General features: G+C 39.8%; 1 protein-coding gene and 1 pseudogene across 1 annotated transcript in view; both read right to left on the bottom strand.

Moving 5' to 3' along the window:
• NSF (N-ethylmaleimide sensitive factor, vesicle fusing ATPase) overlaps window positions 1–22,047 on the bottom strand; it is a 153,436-nt gene that overhangs the window by 90,487 nt on the left and 40,902 nt on the right. The gene's annotated exons all lie outside the window — the stretch shown is intronic.
• LOC136394022 (heterogeneous nuclear ribonucleoprotein D-like pseudogene) lies at window positions 13,978–14,781 on the bottom strand (annotated as a pseudogene).

The following is a 22,047-nucleotide window of genomic DNA, read 5'->3' as shown; positions in this document are numbered from 1 at the left end:
CAGCTGTCAGTCTGTTCTCTGTGTCTACGAGTCTGTTTCTATTTTATTTTGTTCATTAGATTCCACATGTAAGTGAAATCATATGGTACTTGTAACCTTATTTTTAAAAAATTTATTGATTTTTGAGCAACAGAAAAAAGAAGGGAAGAAGGACGAAAGAGAGAGAGAGAGAGAGAGAGAGAGAGAGAGAAGCATTCATTTGTTGTTCCACTTAGTTGTGCGTCGACTGGCTGCTTCCCATATGTGAATTGAACAGAGATAGAACCCACAACCTTGGTGTTTCTGGATAATGCTCTAACCAATTGAACTAAATGGTCAGGGCCTTCTTTTCTTAAGATAGCTCAATGAAAAATAGATAGCCTTACTTCTGTAATAAAATGAATAAACAGTGATCTTTACTATTTGAAATTTTTAAAACACTATCCAAAAAAAAGTGACAAATTTGTATTTGCTACGGTCTATCTTAAAAAGCAGTGAAATTTTCTTTGTTTGCCCGAGATATTATCAGAGGCAAGCTGCACTGAGAAAGAACTGTCAGTCAATTCTTAGGTATCCAAACATGAAAAAAATGATAGTAAACACCAATTTTACACAAGAGTTAGCAGTATAATAAATCATAAATTATCACAAATTAGCATCAGAAGAAAGAATGTTTAATGTGTTTTGTAGACAATATAATCAATGAAGAGAGAGAGAGACAGAGAGAGAGAGAAGTGTGAAGTGGGTTTTGAATGATAACTGCTGTTTCAAGGGGAATCCCAAATAGCTTCCAGTTCAAATGCAGACAGATTCACCATGTTTGCCAAAAAGCAAGGCTATCAACAGACTAGTGGCAAGTCAGGACATATTCAAAAGTCTTGCAAGCTTCTCTCTGCAGTTATGCAAACCAGATTTGAATGCTTATTTTTAAGTAGTGCATGCACTTGTAGAAGATACAATCACAAATTAATATTAATATTCTAATCTTTCATTTTAAAGTTTGCCTAATTCCAGTTTCTCCTAGAATCATTATTTTTCTATTCAATTTGTCATTTTAGTAGTATGATATGATTATTTAAGAAACAGTTTGAATTTTCCAGCCAAGCAATGAGGACTTAGAGCATAACTTTCATCAAAGGGGAGCCTTTTGTTTGTTTATTTCAAAGACTGTCAATCATCATCTAAAACAGGTTATTATCTACATTTGCATAGCTCTGCATTTATCAAATCTTTAAGGAAGGAAATACTTAAGACTAAAAACACCACTTCTGACCCCATTTTAGCAGTCAGGTCTTTGATAAGCCATTCTCTGGATATCATTTTGTCTAGTAGAGACTTGTCGTTGCCCCACTGTCTTTAAAATACCAACAGCACTTTGAGTTCCATTACGATAAAGTAAAAAAGGTCTATACCCTGAGCTCCAAGCAGCTGTGCAAGATGTCTACCACCTGACTGGTCTATACCCAAATTAGTCAACTGAGACTTAATATAGATCTTCTCATTAGATAGTCTAGGACTAAAGATGGGTATGTGTAGCAACTCACCAAACTAATCTTTGCTAACACCCCCACCCTTTTACACTCCCTCACAGGGTGTGGCCTGGTATTTTATGAATTCTTGATGACAAAGATCATGCTTCTGTAGCAGGTCTTGCCTTGCTGCCACCTGGCAGCATGTATCCTCACTGGTTTCAGGATTTTACAGCTTTTCCTTTCTTTTTTTTCCTCCGTCCCTTAGCTCAACACTCATTTTACTCGCTGCTCTATAAGGCCTCTGCTGCAAACTAACCAACAACTTGTCTTCTCTAGTCGACAATTTACTCTTCCTTTTCCTCACAATATCAGTTCATGTTCTTCTGACCCTAAGAAATCACCTCTTTAATTTAGGGCACTTAATTCTTTTCTTATTTTTAAAATTTTTTTCCAAAGTGAGAAGTGGGGGGCAGCAGACAGACTCCCGCATGTGCCTGATCGGGATCCACCTGGCATGTAGAGCACCTAATTCTGATCATATCTAACTGTTAATACCACCTAGCTATGGTCACATCTTTGGGTTCTAGTCTCCAATACTTACATTAGCAGTTATCAAACATGAATGAGCACCAACATTCAATGGAGCTGGTTAAAATGCAGATTTCCAGCTTCACTACTAGAAATTTGAATTCATTAAGTCTAGAGTGAAGCCGAGGCTATTTAACAAGCCCCTTCCCAGGTGATTCTAATGCAGGTCAGACGACACTTGGAAAAATATCATTCATAGTTACAATTGACACTATTAAATTGCCTTCTCAGAGTTCTTAGGTTTTTATTCTACTTAGTGTATATGTTTTATAGTCTCAATTAAATCATAAGCTGGTACGAATACACTTCTTATTCCTTGACAAGTTGTAGGGTGATGTATGCTCTGAGGGGGAGAACTGGAGCATGTAGCAGAAACTACAAGTAGGCCCTGGCCAGTTGGTTCAGTGCTAGAACACTGGACTGGTGTGTGGAAGTCCCGGATCTGATTCTTGGCCAGGGCACACAGGAGAAGCACCCATCAGCTTCTCCACCCCTCCTCTTCTCTCTCCTATCTCTCTTTTTCCCTCCTGCAGCCATGGCTCGATTAGAGCAAGTTGGCCCTGAGCGCCGATGATGTCTCCATAACCTTTGCCTCAGGCGCTAAAAATAGTTCCTGTTGCAATGGAGCAAGGGCCCTAAATGGGCAGAGCATCCCCTCTAGTGGGCTTACTGGGTGGATCCTGGTAGGGACACATGCAGGAGTCTGTCTCTGCCTCCCCTCCTCTCACACACCACAAAAAGCTATAAGTATATACTATATCCTACCTTAACATCAGGAAGATTTGACTTAAACCTATAGTTGTCCAAAGAATGAGCTGCAGCATTCAGAGGGAATAAGTTTCCTATCACTGGAGGAACTGAAGATTAGCCTAAGGAACTTGGCAGAAGCTATTGAGCAGAGATATAGAGAGAAAATTAAAACAAGTGTGTGAAATAAACTACTTTTATGATTCTTTACATTGCTGAGATTCTACAATTCCTCTGATATTCTCTGATCGAACCAGGTAGTTTTGCAAACAGAGTGAGCTTTCAAATATTCCAGAATGGGAAGGAAGGAGACTGAAGGCCAGGAAGATAATAAGGAGGCTACTGCTATAGTTTACTAAAGCTTTGAAAAAGAAAAAAGGAATAATCCAAAAAGCAAAGCAGAAAAAAAATCATGGCATAGTCAAGACTGCATTTGAGCCTGACCAGGCAGCGACACAATGGATACACAGCTCGGCCTGAGACGCTAAGGACCCAGCTTTGAAACCTTGAGGTCACTGGCTTGAGTGCAGCGTCACCGGCTTGAGAATGGGTTCATAGACATGACCCTATGGTCGCTGGTTTGAGCCCAAAGGTCACTGACTTGAAGCTCAAGGTCACTGGCTTCAGCTCAAGGTTGCTGGCTTGAGTCCAAGGTCTCTGGCTTGGCTGGAACCTCTACCCAACCCCACCAACACACATATGAGAAAGCAATCAATGAACTAAGGTGCTGCAACTATAAGTTTATGCTTCTCATCTCTCTCCCTTCCTGTCTTGTCTGTCCCTGTCTGTCCCTCTCTCTCTCTCACTTAAAAAAAAAAAGACTGCGCCTGACCAGGCAGTGGTGGCGCAGTGGATCGAGTGTCGGACTGGGATGAAGAGGACCCAGGTTCGAGACCCTGAGGTTGCCAACTTGAGCGCGGGCTCATCTGGTTTGAGCAAAGCTCACCAGCTTGAGCCCAAGGTCGCTGACTGGAGCAAGGGGTTGCTTGGTCTGCTGAAGGCCCATGGTCAAGGCACATATGAGAAAGCAATCAATGAACAACTAAGGTGTTGCAACGTGCAACGAAAAACTAATGATTGATGCTTCTCATCTCTCCATTCCTGTCTGTCTGTCCCTGTCTATCTATTCTGACTCTGAAAAAAGAAAAAGCTTCAAATAATTAAAAAAAAATATTGCATTTGAAAAATGCATGCACACATAAATATAACCAACTGATCTTTGACAAAGGAGCAAAATACAATGGAGCAAAGGTAGTCTTTTCAACAAATGGTTACTAGAAAAACTGGACATCCACATGCCCCCAAAATCAATCTAGACATGGATCTTCCACCACTAATTTAGTGTTTCAATTAGTAATTCTCCCACAGCAATTGTTGAGACTTGAGAATTCCCAAATCACTCCAACAGGCAATTCTTGGAACACCAACTCAGTGTCTGACAATTCAACTCAATTCTGATAATAACTACCTGGAGACAGCATCAGATTGCATCGGTTGTAGGCTCAATCCTATAAGACACAACACACTCCCACCCAACTTCAGATGTCAGGCTATTTATTACCCATGCTTCCCACGGACTGGCTATATATTGGAGGTTCCAATAACCTCCCTCCTCCTTGGCAACTCAAATCAGATGTCAGTCAAGTCCATCTTGTTACCTGTACTTTTGACCAACTTGCTATAAATCAGAGGATCCCACTAATTGCAAAATTGGCTCACAGAACTCAGAGGAACATTTTACTTACTAGATCACCATTTTTTAATAAAAGGATATAACTCAGGAACAGTCAAATGAAAGAAAAGCATGGGGAATGGGTGTGGAGCTTCCACACCCCCTTCAAGCAGTGCTCTGCCTGTATCTTCATGAATTCACCAACCCAGAAGACCTTTAAACGCAGTCCTTTCGGGTTTTTATGAAGGCTTTATTACACAAGCATGAATAATTAAATTTAAATTATTGACCACAGGTGTTTAAAGCGATCTCCAGCCCCTCTCCCTTCCCCAGAGGTCAGGGGGTGGGACTAAAAGTTCTAACCCTCTAATCACAAGGCTGGCTCAACTGGCAACCAGTCCTCATCCTAAGGAGCTTTCCCATAGACATATTATTAACATAACAAAAGATTATTATCACTCTCATCACAAAGGAAATTCCATGTGTTTTGGGAGCTGTAAGCTAGGATCTACGGATGAAAACCAACTATATATGGGAAATATATTTTGGTCATCTGAATGAACAAATACACATCTTATAAATCACACTATCACAACCTTTCACAAAAATTAATGTGCAATGGATCATAGACCTACATGCAAAATGCAAAACTATAAAAGTCTCCTACCAGATAACATAGTTAAAAGAAAACCTAGATGACCTTGTGTTTGGTGATAGATTTTTGGATATAACAACACCAAAGGCATAATTTATAAGAGAAATACTTGATAAGATAGACTTCATTATGAATTAAAAATGTCTGCTCTGAGAATGAAAATATCAAGAGAATGAGAAAACAAATCACAAGATCTTATTTACAAAAACCCCACATTCTTGTCTTAGCAGCTCCTTTTAAATCTAAAAATCTAAACATATACTTTTCTAAAAAACAAACAAACAAAAACACTAAACATACTCTTTCCATACGATCCTGCAATTGTGCTCCTTGGTATTTACCCAAAGGAGTAGAAAACTTGTATCCATACTAAAACCTGTACATGGATATTGACAGTAGCTTTATTCATAACTATTCATACTTGCCAAACTTAGAAGCAATCAATATGTCTTTCAGTAGGTGAACGAATAAACCGGTACACCCAGAAAATGAAATATTATTCAGTACTAAAAAGAAATGAGCTATCAAGCCATGAAAAAACATGAAGGAAGATTAAATGCATATTATTATGTGAAAGAAGCCAATCTGTAAAGGCTACACACTACATGATTTCAACTATATGACATTCTGGAAAAAGCAAAACTATTGAAAAAGTAAAAAGACCAGTGGTTGTCAGTGATGGGCAGTGGGGGGCGAGGGGGAGGCACAGAGGATTTTTAGGGCAGTGAAAACACTCTGTATGATACCATAATAATAACTGTATGTCATTATACATTTGTCCAAACAAATAGACTGTACACCACTAAGAGTAAACTGTATGGTGAACTATGGATCTGAGGTGATTATGATGTGTTGATAGAGGTTCATCAATTATAACAAAGGTATCACCCTGGTAGGGGACACTGATGATGCAGGAAGCTATACATGATGGGGGCAGGGAATATAGGGGAAATCTCTATCTTCCTCTAAATTTTGCTGTGAATCTAAAACTGCTCTTAAAAATAAAGTCTTAATTTTTAAAAATACATGCAAAGCAAAAGAAAAAGGGAAAAAACATAACTCCACAGACCTAGAAAATAAAGGTAACTGGTAAGAGATAACTATTTCTGGGATGAGAAAAAAAATGTTTAATAAGTATAAGAAAATTTTGAACATTTTGAGAATAAATTTCAGTAAGAATTCTAATGGGGCCCTGGATGGGTAGCTCAGTTGGTTGGAGTGTTGTCCTGATATGCCAAAGTTGCAGGTTTGATCCCTGGTCAGGACACATACAAAAATTAACCAATGAATGCATAAATAAGTGGAACAACAAATTAATGTTCCTTTCTCTGTGTCTCTCTCTCCCTTCCCCTCTCTCTAAAATCAATAACTAAAAAAAAAAAAAAAAAAAAAAAAAGAATTCTAATGAAAATGTTGAAAGCATCTGAAGATATACCATATACCACACACAGAAAAAGAAATCTAAAAATCACCACTAAATGCTTGAATAAAAGGACTCAGACTCCAGAAAATAGTGAACCTTATTCTAGAGAATGTTCAAGTTGTGAAATCTGGAATTAATAATAATAATAAATCAAATTATTTTTAGTGGTTGAATCAAGAATCCTAAACCTGACCAGGCAGTGGTGCAGTGGATAGAGTGTCGGACTGGGATGCAGAGGACATAGGTTCGAGACCCCGAGGTCGCCAGCTTGAGCGTGGGCTCATCTGGCTTGAGCAAAAAGCTCATCAGCTTGGACCCAAGGTCGGTGGCTCGAGCAAGGGGTTACTTGGTCTGCTGAAGGCCCACAGTCAAGGCACATATGAGAAAGCAATCAATGAACAACTAAGGTGTCACAACAAAAACTGATGATTGATGCTTCTCATCTCTCTTCGTTCCTGTCTGTCTGTCCCTATCTATCTCTCTCTCTGACTATCTCTCTATCCCTGAAAAAAAAAAAAAGAATCCTAAACCACACCAAAGCAAGGGAACCTGCATTCTAATCTCTACTCTGACTTTGACTTAAATAAGTTGTTAACTTTTCTAGGGCCCAATGTCCTCATCTAAAAACCAAAAATAAAATAGAAGACCCTGGCTAGTTGGCTCAGTGGTAGAGCATAGACCAGGCATGTCCCCTGGGTTGGATTCCTGGTCAAGGCACACAGAAGTGACCATCTGCTTCTTCTCCCCTCCCCTTCTTCTCTCTCCCTCTCTTCTCCTCCTGCAGCCATGGCTCGATTGGTTTGAGTGCATCAGCCCCAGGCACTGAGGATGGCTCCACCTCGATGCTAAAAGTAGGTTGGTTTCAAGAATCGGCCCAAGATAGGCAGAGCATTGGCTGCAGATGGGGATTGCCATGTAGATCCTGGTCAGGAGTGGGAGTCTGTCTTTCTATCTCTCCTCCTCTCACTTAAAAAATAATAATAACAACATAGACAAGATCACAGTTCTCAAATTTGTGTTCCTTGTAATACTAACAGGTATAGCTCTTTGTATGTATGTTTGTTAAGTAAGTTTAAGTAAATTTGGAAACTACCTTAATGCATTTAAGTATGCTACATCTACATATAAACTGTCTACTCTCGATTCTCTCATAGAGAGAAGTATCACATAATGCAAAATGGGTAGCAATCCTTTTGAGAAACTGATATACCTTGATAACAGCAATTGAGAGCAGAAAGCAAAGGATCCACTAGCAAAGGCAACAAAAGTAGTGTTTGAGAAAGGATTGGATGATTAAAGCAATATATGTAAACAACATCTTTTATTCTGTTCCTGTCTATCTTTCTAAATTATCTTTCCCTTCAAAATCTTACAAGTTGCTAAAGATAGAATTGCTCAACTACAAATTCAACCAAGTCAATTTTTCAAAAATTCCTTTATGGAGAAAATGGTTCAGTCTTCGGACTGTGGCAGTAAACTATCACCTTTCTCTCCTATGTTGATACAGTATCCTACCTTGAGCCATGTCCACGTATAAAACAAATCTGAATTTTGAACAGTGGAGTTCCATGTCATTTAGTACCACATATGGTCAGTCTTCTAATAGCCAGATAAAGAAAAATTAGGCAGAAAATCTATAACTCAGTATAGGGAATCTTCCCTATCTTTTCCTAAGCTCATCACAGCCACAACTGGTTGCCTAAATGTAAAGTTACAGAGGAAACCGAAGTACTCAGGTAGCAGACAGAAAAGCAAGAACCAATAAAGGGAAGTTCTGTGGAAAGAGAAGTCAATCTAGTAACACAGAAAAAGTGTCAGGCAAAAAAGTCATTGTGGCCCTGGCCGGTTGGCTCAGTGGTACAGCGTTGGCCTGGTGTGCGGGAGTCCCGGGTTCAATTCCCGGCCATGGCACACAGAGATGCGCCCATCTGCTTCTCCACCCCTCTCCCTCTCTTTCCTCTCTGTCTCTCTCTTCCCCTCCTGCCGCCAAGGCTCCACTGGAGTGAAGTTTGCCCAGGCACTGATGGCTCCATGGCCTCTGCCTCAGGTGCTAGAATGGCTCTGGTTGCAACAGAGCAATGCCCCAGATGGGCAGAGCATCACCCCCTGGTGGGCATGCCGGGTGGATCCTGGTCGGGCGCATGTGGGAGTCTGTCTGACTGCCTCCCCGTTTCCATCTTAAGAAAAATACAAAAAAAAAAAAAAAGAAAAGAAAAAAAAATCATTGTGGATCACCATGGAAATGTCCCTGGAATGCACTAATAATCTGCAATTTGGATAATTCTCCTATGTATATTTGAGATTTGACTGAATCTATCTGATGTGTGGATTAGCAGCATAATAATTATAGGTTTATCCTACAGTAACCATTCATTATCAAAAGGCTCTTAAGTCTTGCTAAGTTTTCTCCTTCATGACAGGATTCTACATAGATTTTTAAAAATCAAAGCACTTCTAAAAAAATTATATCATTGTGGATAAATTCGAGTAAATACATGTATAAACAGTATAGAAGTTCAAGCTACAGATGTGTGTATCTTTATATATCAGTTGCAGTCACTCTAGAATAAGAACAGGACTCAAGACTATTACTTGCCTAGAGAAAAGATACTGTGTTAAAGCCAGAGCTAATAGTGAAGAACTCAAAGTCACTATAAATCTTTGTGTATTAGATACATTAGCTGTAATAACTTTCAATCTCAAACTTGACACTATTAGTAAAATGGTATGAAAGGGATTACTGCTAACTTCTTTGAAAAACCTGAAAAAATACCATGCTAATTATTAAAAAAATCCAAAGTTCTTGCCACATATTTTTAAAATTATGGACATATTATTACAGGGAGATTGATTGCTTCAAGTAACAAATAATATGGAACTCCAAGAAAAGTCTTGTTTGAACCATTGCATAAGTACCCTCCTAAATATCTTTTATTTTTATTTTATTTATTGATTTTAGCATGAGAGGAAGGGAGAGAAAGAGACAGGAACTTCAATCTGTTCCTGTATGTGCCCTGATAGGGGACAGAACTGGCAACCTCTGTGCTTTGGGACAGAGCTCCAACCAACCAAGCTATTCGGCCAGGGCTGTAACCTCCTAAATAATACTCTGTTAAGTTCTGGGCAGCATTTTGCTAACATTATTGCTCATTCTTTCTTCCACTGCCCTTTCTCCAACATCCTGTGCTCTATTGTGTCTATTAAAATGGTTGTTGTTTTTCCAAGTCAGTATATCACATATAAGAAGCTGACAAGATTTATAGAAGCAGTAGAGCATTTATCAGCTTCTCTCAGATGGAATGTGATAAAAAGTAAATATAAATCAGCCAAGGTATGAGTTCACAAATAAAGAAAAAATATGTCTAAGTGTCCCCTTGACTACCTTATCAACAAACACTGTTCAAAATGGGTAATTACAAAACAGCATAATCTAAGGCGTGTTAACTATTTTCAACAGCAACAAAAGTTTAAGATAAGAAAATATACCTAAACATTTGATTAAAGGGAATGGATTAAAGATTTTTTTCCTTCTACAGAGCTTTAAAAGTGCCTTTTGGCAATATAATAATACCCACCGCATACTATCTAGAGAGTGTTTTATAATAAGCCATGTACTGTGTTAGAAAATTTGTACACATTAATGCTACTCTGACAATAAACCTATAAAGTAAATAACTTTGCAAAGGTATCAAGGCTCACAGAGTTTAGGGTCCAAGACCCTAACGCATTAAGAGGACCAGAGCCACCTGAGCAGGCAGTGGAGTAATGGATAGAGCATCGGACTGGGACGCAGAGGACCCAGGTTTGAAACCTCAAGGTCGCTGGCTTGAGTGCGGGCTCACCAGCTTGAGCATGGGGTTGAGTGTAAGATCATAGACATGACTCCATGGTTGCTGGCTTGAGCCCAAAGGTCACCACTGGCTTGAATCCCAAGGTCACTGGCTTGAGCTCAAAGATCACTGGCTTGAGCCCAAGGTCGCTGACTTCAGCAAGGGGTCACTCACTCTGCTGTAGCCCCCCAGGGCAAGGCACATATGAGAAAGTAACCAATGAACAACTAAGGAGCCACAATGAAGAACTGATGCTTCTCATCTCTCACCTTTCTGTCTGTCTGTCCCTAACTGTCCCTCTCTGTCACCAAATAAATAAATAAATAAGACCAGGGCCATAAAAGCCAGCATTGTTTGGTGTGCCTGAGAGTCTTCTTACTGCTGAGGAAGAGACCTTAATTTACCATAATGAGATTTATTTAGATAGAATTTTGCTAATGCTATTTATCTTTTTGAAAAATAAAATGTTATCAATATATTCTTTGATGGAAAAAACCCAAGATACATTAAGCAAAAAGGTCCTATTTATGCCTGACCAGGCGGTGGCGCAGTGGATAGAGCATCGCACTGGGATGCGGAGGACCCAGGGTCGAGACCCCGAGGTCGCCAGCTTGAGCAAGGGCTCATCTGGTTTGAGCAAAGCTCCCCAGCTTGGACCCAAGGTCTCAGGCTTGAGCAAGGGGTTACTCGGTCTGCTGAAGGCCCCCGGTCAAGGCACATATGAGAAAGCAATCAATGAACAACTAAGGTGTTGCAACGAAAAACTAATGATTGATGCTTCTCATCTCTCTTCGTTCCTGTCTGTCTGGCCCTATCTATCCCTCTCTCTGACTCTGTCTCTGTAAAAATAAATAAATAAATAAATAAATAAATAAATAAATGTCCTATTTAAACAGAAAAATAAATCTATGCATTCTAGAATTCACACAGTCAAAAACACGTATGTGTACGAATGCTCAGGAGGAGGTATGGGAGGATTCACATCAATCTTTCCCAATGACTGCATCTAGGAGAGGGGGTAAAATGGGTGGGAAACACGAAGGGAGATACCACTTTTCACTCTGCACATCTGTGTTGTCTGATAGTTTGTAAAATAGAAAACATGCACAGACACACGTACACACAATACTATACTAACCTGCTGCCTTTAAACACTGCTTTTACAGTACCCACACAGAAGAATGGCACTGCCCACTGAGGCAGAGAGTAGGTAACAAGAACCTAAGCAAAATGTTATACTTTTCCCTTATTTCTGGAGTGTAGCTCCATTTCAAACCTATACAGGAAGTCTTTCCTAGATTAAGGAGGAATCTAAAAGGATTTACATATGACATTTCCCCATGTATAAGATGCACCTCCCCATTTGGGGTGTAAAAACTGAGTGCATCTTCTTTTTTTTTTTTTAAGATTTTATTTATTCATTTGGGGGGGGGGGAGCAGGAAGCATCAATTCCCATATATGCCTTGATCAGGTAAGCCCAGGGATTCGAACCAGTGACTTCAGTGTTCTAGGTTGATCCTTTATCCACTGCACCACCACGGGTCAGGCCCTGAGTGCATCTTATGTAGTGGTTGTCAAATCATTTAAGAAGTTTGGCATTTCAAATGCCATAGATGGAACTGAGGATGGGGCAATATATGAAGACAGTGATTCATCATCAGACACAGGTGAGGACAAGCTAATGGATGAAAGTTTTGACAGTGATGAGCAGTTATATGAATTTTATGATGAATAAAATTTGAGTTCAATAACTTTATGTAATACTTTTTTTTTTTCAGGCCCCAAACTTAAGGTGCGTCTTATACATGAAGAAATACGGTAGATTTAGTAATAAACTATAAATGTTATATCTGCTCTGACTTTTTAAAAAATAATTATTTTATTTTATTTTTTATTGAATTTATTTGGGGTGGCACTGGTTAACAAAATTATACTGGCTTCACATGCACAATTCTCTGTGCTCTGACTGTTAAAGGACATGGCTCAAGTCCTTACTCCTTCGGTGCATCTGCTGCGGCCCCATATGGCCCACTTTGCTACTTTGGTTCACAATGTGCCTTATGTTTACATGATGCTGCCCTGGGATGCACAATAATAGTGTTGTTCCCAAATACACTGCAAGTATATTGAGGGCAGGACTGTCTACAACTGAGATTAATCAAGTCCTTGGCATTTACTCATTTCCTGGAAACTCATATGATGAGCCAGGCACCATGCCAGGAACAGAAAATATACTACTAACAAAAATGAGTGAGGTCTCTTTCTTACTGAATTTATATTATAATCTGGGGGTACAGATATGGTGGAGAGGGGACTGGAACACAGACATATAATAAGCAATTATATTATAATTAATAATGCATAAAAGAACATGGAATTATTTAGGAGGAACACTAAAGCCAAAAACACTCTGGAAAAGTGAGATCAAAGCTGCAGCCTAAAGGGAGGAGTTGGATAAAAAATTGGTGAGCAAACAACCTCGGATACAGAAGTAGGTAAGAGACAGTAGCATGGCAAATTAGAGGACCTGAAAATAGCACAGGCTGGCTGGAACCCATGGCATCAGGGAGGGGGCAGAGGCTGACAGGCGGAAAAGTTTGGCAGGGGAGAGACCACATAGGGCTTGTAAGCCATGGAAGGAGTTAAGGAGAGCTACTAAAGGGTTTTAACCAGTGGAGTGACAGGATCAGACTTGCCTTTTTATAAAAATTGCTCCAGTTACAGTGTGAAGAATGGATTAGAGAAGGGCAAGGCTGAAGGCTCAGGGAGCAATTCAGGCAAGAGATAATGGTGTCCTGAAGGAAGCTAGTGGTGGAGGAGACAGAGAACAGATCTGAGATACTGAGGAGACTGCAGCACTGGCAAGTCCATTTTGGGGCTGACTGGAACTGGGAGGTGAGAGAGAGGAGTTATAGAAACGTCCAGATTTTCAGCTAGAGAATGACCTGAGATAGATATACAGAATTAGGAGCATGATCAGGGAGGAGGGAGGGGGCAGCTGAATAAGTTTAATTTTGAACTCACTTTGTGACAGGTTATGCTGATAAAAGGCCAGAACTCTAAACTGACCTGAGAGAGAATATGCATATTTGAGAGTGAATGGTATAAAGATACTAATTGAAGCTATAGATAGATGTGATCAATTTTGGGGAAAATACTTACAGAGTGAGGAAAATAGCAGGTGTTATTGAGACTCCTGGGGAACTCCAAGATGTTAAAGAACACTAAAGAGACTGAAAAGGGACAGCCAGAGAGGCAAAGGAAATCTGAAGCCCTCAGAGCGGGGGACACCAATAAAGAGGATATTTCTAGAAAGAGTGCTCAACAGCAGATTTTTCACATAGGGAAGCATTTATTTGAGGTTTAACATGAAATCCTACAAATAAAATTTGTATAAACACAAATCCATATTGAATCATAATGCAGATAGCAAAGACAAAGTAAAAAAACCAATTAATTGGCGGCTATATACAACTGGACACAGTTCTGTCTTGTACGCTAGGTAGTCTTTTACAAAATAATCACCTTAGAGCGACAGAAGATCAATCTTCAATGTTGTTCCACAAGATAGGCTACTTTAGCAATCTCCTATGTTCTCCAATGTCCTCCTTTAGTATAACTGATAATTGTTTTGGTGATTGCCACCCCCTTGAGATGTGCTGTAAGCACTGTTGGTCACTGTAATCTGCATGTCACTGTCCATATCCATAGTTCCCATAGTTATACCCAGTATAATCACAGCCGCCATCACCACTATAATTTTGATCACCACCATAGGCATTACTGTAATTTCCATAACCTTGATCATAATAGTTATTAAATCCTTGGTTCCAATTTTGGCCCTGACCTCAGCCATGACCCTAGTATCACCTCACCTCCAGCTGCAGCACCTCTTCCCCCTTCTTGTTGTTGCTGTAGCTGCCTGTGTCTCTGGGGTAGGGCAACTTTGATCTCACACTTCCCAGAACCAATGTGATATCTGCTTTCTAACAATTTCTCTCTAGCTCCTCAACTGTACAGGTAATAAAACAAAAACCTCTTCTTTCATTCTTTTTGTATCCATGGGAAGATTTTCAATCTCTCCAAAGACTCCAAAAGATTTTGTTCTTCAGAAGTATCCAGGCTCAGTTTACCCACAAAAACTTTAAGGGGTACCTTCCCTTTAAAGCTTTGGTTCTTTTTGGAACTATCAACTTGCCACCCAGTTTGTGTTCCTTCAGTTCCAAAACCTTATCAACACTAACAGCATCTTTAAAAAGCACAAATCCAAGTCCTCTTGATCTTCTGGTGACAGGCTCTGTTTTAATCGAGCAATCTACAAAGTCCCCAAATTGAGACAAATATCCAGATCCTTTTTGCTTGAGTCCCAGTTCAAGCAGCAGTGGTGGCAGTACACTGGGATTTCAAATGGCATGAAGGGAACAGGATACTTCCTAAACTTGTGTGGATTGACTGAAGCTACCCTTCAGTAAATAAAAACATCAGTAATTCTTACTCTCTGTCTTTGATTCAGGCTCCATCTGCTTTTTGTGGTGATGAAAATATGTGCAATAATATTCTCTGCGCCCCCCAAATTAGGTCCTCCAGATTTTATTTCTAACCTTTTCTTATTGAAACCTGAATCTTACATCCAATTTTGTCAACCACAAAAACTAATCACTAAATTCTGCTAATTTTGTCTTTTTAATGTTTTTCATATCTTTTTCTTCCCTTCCTCTTATCATTGCTACCACCCTAAACCAGTTTCTATACCACACAACTGGACAATTAGTCTCCTGGTCTCCCAGACTATTCAGTCTTTCACCTCTCAACTAGCAATCCTTTTCACACAGCATAACCATATTAATTATCATAAAATATTAACTTTACTTCTTTATTCTACTGCTGGAAATTCCCAAATGACTTCCCACTATAATCATTTATTCAAAAATTTCTTTAATTTAGCAAATATTTATGTAGGGTAAACTTCTCAAACTATGCCAAGGTTCTGCTTTTTTTTTAAGTTTTCAATCGATTGGAAAACACTGTTCTTGTGAAATATGATATGTAATGTTAAATTGTTTTAAAAGTTTCTAAATTCTTACTCTCAACTTAAATTTGTATCTTATCATGGGCTGCTAAGCATGGTTCATGGTCCAGCAAAGGTCTACAGCAGCAATTTTCAACTGGTGTGCAGCAGCAGGCATCCTTGTGCCGCAAGAATTTTTAAAAAATTCACTACCTGAGTGTTTAGTCAGGGGCACAGACCTCTTTTCCCTTAGATTGTCAACTAAAGAAAAATGACAACAGTTAACACAACAGCTGTCTGGTGTGAATGAATAAAAAATTATACTTATTTTTTTGTCAGGTCGCAAAAATATTTTTTAGTGTGCTGCAGAATTTTGGTTATTCGTTTGTGTATATACCAAGAGATGGAAAAGATTGAAAATCACTGGTCTATAAAACACATTCTGAACAGCCCTGATATCAATAAAGAATACAGGGATAGAGGACTTACAGTTGTGCCTTCAAAGGCCTTAGAACAGTGGTTCTCAATACAGGGTGACTGTGCCATCCAGGGGAGTAAAATTTTTTTACTGGGGGGGCAGAGGACAACTACTGTCATGGAGCGGATAGAGACCAGATGTGCTAAAAATCCTACAATGCACAGGACAGCTTTCCCACCCTCAACAAAGAATTTTCCAGCCAAAAATGTAAAAAATGCTGAGGTTGAGAAACTGCCTTATAAGTATAATATAAATAAATAATTATAATACAGTAAGAACACAGGTAATATATTATAAAATTCTACTCCTGAAACCTACATAATTTTATTAACCAACGTCACCTGTAAAGCCAGTAGCCACGGCCACCATCACAGTTGCCTGGCCCATGCAGGTTCATATTAGATTCAGACAGATGGTAATGAAACAATGGAGCCAAGATCTTTAATCCTACCTTGCACCCGGCGGGCAATACACACAGTGGGAAGATACTTCCCTTTTCATTCAGGGCTCCCAAAGCCACTGACTTATCTGAGTTTCCTAGAATCAAAGGTTTCTAGATCACCAGCCTTATTCACCTCTGTTTCCTATCTCCTTCTCTCTACACAAACTCTGCACAAACTGGCTTCTCCCTCAGCACTCCACCATCTTGGCTGCTTCTCCTGGCCTCCTCCATGTGGCCTTTCTCTGCTCTCCTCTCTAATGCTAATCTCAGGAATCTAGAGAGAGCAAGCTCCTGGTCTGCCCCACTTTATAGAGTAAAAATCAAAACCTTTAATCCAATATACAAACAAGGAAGTCTGATACAAAGTCACTTATCTGAGGCATAATGGGATTCCTCATGAGAGTGCACCACCCCACATCATGCAATCAGTCAAGGATGTGGAGAAAAGCTTAGTATTAAAACTAAGCCTTAGGATATAACCACCCTGCCTGCTTACAGCCTGTCCCCCACACCCAATGCAAACTATGAGCAAGCAAACATATATCATATTTAAAAACTTATTTGACCAACATCACCTCAAAAAAAAGTAAAGAAAAAAAAAAAAAGAACATAGCTAGATTCTAAGCATACACAAGGTATAGGGGAAGCATAGGAGAAGCCCTTGAGTCTATATGGAAGGTGAAACAAACCTTACCAAAAAAAGTCCTCATCTCTGATTCATAGCTTTCTACAACTCAACCCCAACCTAATTTTATATCTAATTTCCTGCTTCTTCCAACAATGCTCTGCTAGATTGGTCTACATTGTGAATTATACTCTTTATTAGCCTGTCCCTCTTACCAGGTTATGGATAACCAATCCTTCCCCTCTCCCTACCCAAAACCATTCAGCTAATTTAAGGCTTCACTCGAGCTCTACCTCCTCAATGAAGTCTTCTATGATTTTCTCTTAAAATTCCTAGAGGACTTATCCATTCATATATGCCACTCATTTGGCATTTTATCATATACTGGCTTTTGCTATCACCAGTTAGGTTAGTTGTTTAACTTTAAATGGTTATTTTTAACATTTATGTTCCATCTCTAAGCTGACAGTTCACTTAAAACAGAGCTTCTGACACACCCATGGAACTACCTCCTTCCTGCATTATTGCTGCAATAGGTAACAAAAAACACATGAAGAAAGCACACTAGAGCTATTAGTCATTACAGTCCTACCACCAACTCTTCACGTCTCTTGACTCATGATGATTTGAATACATCAGGTTACAAGAAAAGTAGCTTATTTATAAAACCTTAGTATTTTAGAGAGTTCATTCACTCTCATATATTGAGCACTTATGCTTCTTACTCAAGGCCAAGATACTGATTTTTGTCACATTCAAGTTTCAGAAAATCAGCCAGAAAATAAGAAAATTGAGAAATCCCAATCAAGACAGTTTCTTTACTCAAATTTTAAAACCTAGATAGATTAAAGGGGTCTTTATGCTTTCAGTCAATATACTCACTGCCTTGACAAAAGCCTGAGGTTTTCGAAATGTCCCTAATCTTAAAAAGAAGGGGAAAAAGAAGAAAGGGAGGAGAAAGAGGAGGAGGATGAAGAAGAAGGAGGTGGTGGTTTAACTACTTAGCAGAGGAAAGTTTAAATAGTTGTCTTGTCTGATATCTAAATACAAAGATCAGATTTCTGTAGTTTATAACTACCTCTCTATGTACTCACTATGTAGAATTCTAGAAAATTACTAAAGTACTGGTTGATTTCTGAACGCTATAGTTGTCATTTATAAACACATATAGGAAACGGTAGGGGGTGAGGCCAGACCTTCAGTATTTCAATCATTCCTCTCTTTCCTTCCATACCTCACACCTATTGTGTCTATGTCTACATTCTCAGAGTTTGTATATATGAAAGCTTTGTGAATTTTTTTGAGAATTATTAGGAAAAAAGGCAAAAGTGGAACTTATTTTCTCATGATAGGATATTCTTTGACATAAAGTTCAAGACTTTCCTAACTACTTGATTCTTGGTTTCATCTCTCAAGATCTGGAGAGGCAAATCAGAATACAGGCTCTGGAACCAGACATCCTGATTTCCAATTCCAGCTCTGCCACTTTATTTTTGTACAAATGTTGGGGACTGAATAAATAAACGGTATTTTTGCAATCTGGACTGAGGTGCTGGGCCCAAACCCCACCTCATTTGCCTAGTTAACAAAGAGCTACATCTGATCTTATTTGTCTTACCCATGTTCTCCGAGGAGGCTGGAAGCTAGTTTCTTATTAGTGTAAAGTAGATTTGGATGGTATGGTGGGGGCTATCTTTGTGTTGCCTTGGAAACTTAATTGAATTGCTGATGCACCACATTTTTTCTATGAATAAAAGTGGATGTGTTTCTGGGAGCAGGCACGTTATGGCTAAGGAACAGTAGAGACTGTGTGCCGTGGCGTCCTCCTGAACCCATCTGTATATATATATATATATATATCTTTAAGTCCCTGTCTATCATTTATTTCAATTCCATACCTTTTCCCGTTCGAAGACCCCATAATAGACTTGTTGTGGCTGGACCGCGACATACAAACTTACTAAGTCATTTCCTTCTTATATTTCAGAGTTCTTGAGCCAGGAGAATCAAACTCTAGTATCACTTCTGCCTACGGCTTGCTTACCGACCTTGGGCCATAGTTTTTGCTCTGTAAAGGATTTCCCACAATGCCCTAAGAACCCAGGCCTTCACCCCTGTGTTTTTCTGCTCCAAAGAAACTGCAGTTAGGGAGTGGGATATACCTGTTTCCCTGCTCTCTTGCTGTGCTGACAGTGGAGCTGCCATGAGAGAGAAATGGCTTGTGATATTATCATTTTTTTGGGGGGGGTGTATTTTTCTATTTTTTATTTTTTTTATTTATTGATTTTTAGAGGGGGGGGAGGGAGGGAGAGAGAGAGAGAGAGAGAGAGAGAGAAAGGGGAGGAGCAGGAAGCATCAACTCCCATATGTGCCTTGACCAGGCAAGCCCAAGGTTTTGAACTAACAACCTCAGTGTTCCAGGTCGACGCTTTATCCCACTGCGCCACCACAGGTCAGGCGATATTATCTTTTTTGTGTTTTATTTTATTTTTATTTTTTTTATTTTTTTGTATTTTTCTGGAAACAGAGAGGCAGTCAGACAGACTCCCGCATGTGCCCAACTGGGATCCACCTGGCACGCCCACCAGGGGGCGATGCTCTGCCCATCTGGGGCGTCGCTCTGTTGTGACCAGAGCCACTATAGCACCTGAGGCAGAGGCCATAGAGCCATCCTCAGTGCCCGGGCCAACTTTGCTCCAATGGAGCCTTGGCTGTGGGAGGGGAAGAGAGAGACAGAGAGGAAGGAGAGGGGGAGGGGTAAAGAAGCAAATGGGTGCTTCTCCTGTGTGCCCTGGCCGGGAATTGAACCTGGGACTTCCGCATGCCAGGCCGACGCTCTACCACTGAGCCAACCGACCAGGGCCTGTGTTTTATTTTAAATAACACAAGTAGAAACCTAGTATCACAGCAAAACACTCAGACATAACAGTACACAGAGTAAAAGAAGAAAAATCTCCCTATAATTCCCATCCTAACTTCCCTTTCAGAGGAGTAAATAATTGTTTTTCAATTGTGTGTGTGTCTGCAGAGACTTTTGTAATGCATTTACTTTTATAGATTTCTTCCATTAAAACAGACATATCTGGCCTGACCAGGTAGTGGCTCAGTGAATAGAGCGTCGACCTGAGATGCTGAGGACTCAGGTTCGAAACCCCAAGGTCGCTGGCTTGAGCGCAGGCTCATCTGGCTTGAGCGTGGGGTCGCTACTTGAATGTGGGATCACAGACATGACGTGATGGTTGCTGGCTTGAGCCCAAAGATCCGGCTTAAGCCCAAAGGTCTGGCTTGAAGCCAAAGGTCACTGGCTTGAGCAAGGGGTCACAGGCTCTGCTGGAGCCCCCCAGTCAAGGCACATATGAGAAATCAATCAATAAACAACTAAGGTGCCACAACTATGAGTTGATGCTTCTCATCTCTCTTCCTTCCTGTCTGTCCCCATCTCTTTCTCTCTTGCTAAAAACAAAAACAAATAAAAAAACCCCATATCTGTTCCTTTAGAGCTATATCACTTTAAGATTTGCTCCACTGTGAGGATGGGAAGATATAGTACAGTATATCAGTATATTTAATCATTTTCTTACTAGGTTCCAACTTAGATTTCAACTTTATAGTGACTCAATTATTGATCTACATATAACTAAACTGTAGCTGCCAGCACATCTAATCCATTTGACTCTATAGACAACTCTGCATCCCCAAAAGATTTGTTTCTTTTTTAAATTTATTCATTTTTAGAGAGGAGAGAGAGAGGGAGAGAGAGAGACCGAGAGGGAGAGAGAGGAGAGAGAGACAAAGAGAGAGAAGGGGGGAGGAGCTGGAAGCATCAACTCCCATATGTGCCTTGACCAGGCAAGCCCAGGGTTTCGAACTGGCGACCTCAGCATTTCCAGGTCGACACTTTATCCACTGCGCCACCACAGGCAGGCAAGATTTGTTTCTAAAAGTCTGCCTATAAATAAAAAATGCCAACTGAATTTGCATATAATTTGACTCTGAGATATAAGCACAGCCACATTATTTCTATTCAAATATAAGTAAATTCAACTTAAAAAATTAAAACCAATGGAAAAATTAATTTGAGGTTAAAATGGCAATTTATACAAAAGCACCTATAGTACTTCTTTCGGGGTGTGTGCTTGATCTCTAAATTCTGCTCTAGAGATTTTGGAAATCACAAAGTCATAAGTCATCTTCTTCTTCTTCTAATTAAAAAAAACACACAAAAAAATCTTCATACATTCCCCAACTTGAAGTTAGAATTTGTAAATTACTGAACTGTTACATTCCTCATGTCCAAGTATCATCTATAAGGACTCTGTGGAAAACCAGAAGGGGGAAGTTTTGCATCTCTAACCAGCGAGCAATTGCTTTCTTTTCCTTTCCTAATAAATTACAGGCAGACTTGAACAGATGTCAGGTTGGCATTCAAAACCTAAAATATAGCTGAAAAGCAAGTTATGACTAATACAAGGGAAAAAGATGAATGTCAGAAAGCTTCATTTTTTTTCTTCTTTTTTTCAAATTTCAGATAAGCTCTTTAGCCTTAGGGTTCCTTTTACAGAGCCCTGGAGTTCGGCTAGATGTCTTAACCCCCATTTAAATAGCAATCTCTGCTCATGAGTGGGGGTGTGAAAATGCATTTTAAGAGTGTCAGTGTTTATGTTAATCTTAGCAAGAACTCCCTCTCACCCAAATATGGCATGTTCAAAACCCTAGCGCCCTTTCTTCCACTCTATTTTATTTGCACTGTTCTTAGCATCTGAAAGATGTCTGCACGTTATTGAAAGGCTCCTTATCTCTCAGCAGCTCCACTTCATAGAGTAACTGCAGCCTCACTTACTATAGCAGAAAAGAGTTGCTTTCCTCTAGAATTTCAAAAGAAACCTTTAAAAATACAGATTGAAAATGGGCTTAAAGAGGGAGGTACAGAGGCAAGGGGACCAAAAAGAACACACTGTTAGTTTGAAAGAATGGAGGCACAAGACCATGTAACAAGTGGCTTTTCTCCCCACTAGGTGGCCTGGATATCTACAAGGTATAGATCCACCAAAGGGCAGTGTGAGGCTTGAGGACCTACGTCCATACACCCTTTTCCTTCTAGCTCTAAAATGGATAACTTCCACCAAA

The sequence above is a fragment of the Saccopteryx leptura genome, chromosome 2 (genome assembly GCF_036850995.1).
Source record: "Saccopteryx leptura isolate mSacLep1 chromosome 2, mSacLep1_pri_phased_curated, whole genome shotgun sequence".
NCBI classification, from domain to species: Eukaryota; Metazoa; Chordata; class Mammalia; order Chiroptera; family Emballonuridae; genus Saccopteryx; species Saccopteryx leptura.
Note: the sequence above shows the minus strand (reverse complement) of the source record. Positions and strands in the feature narration are given on the sequence as shown.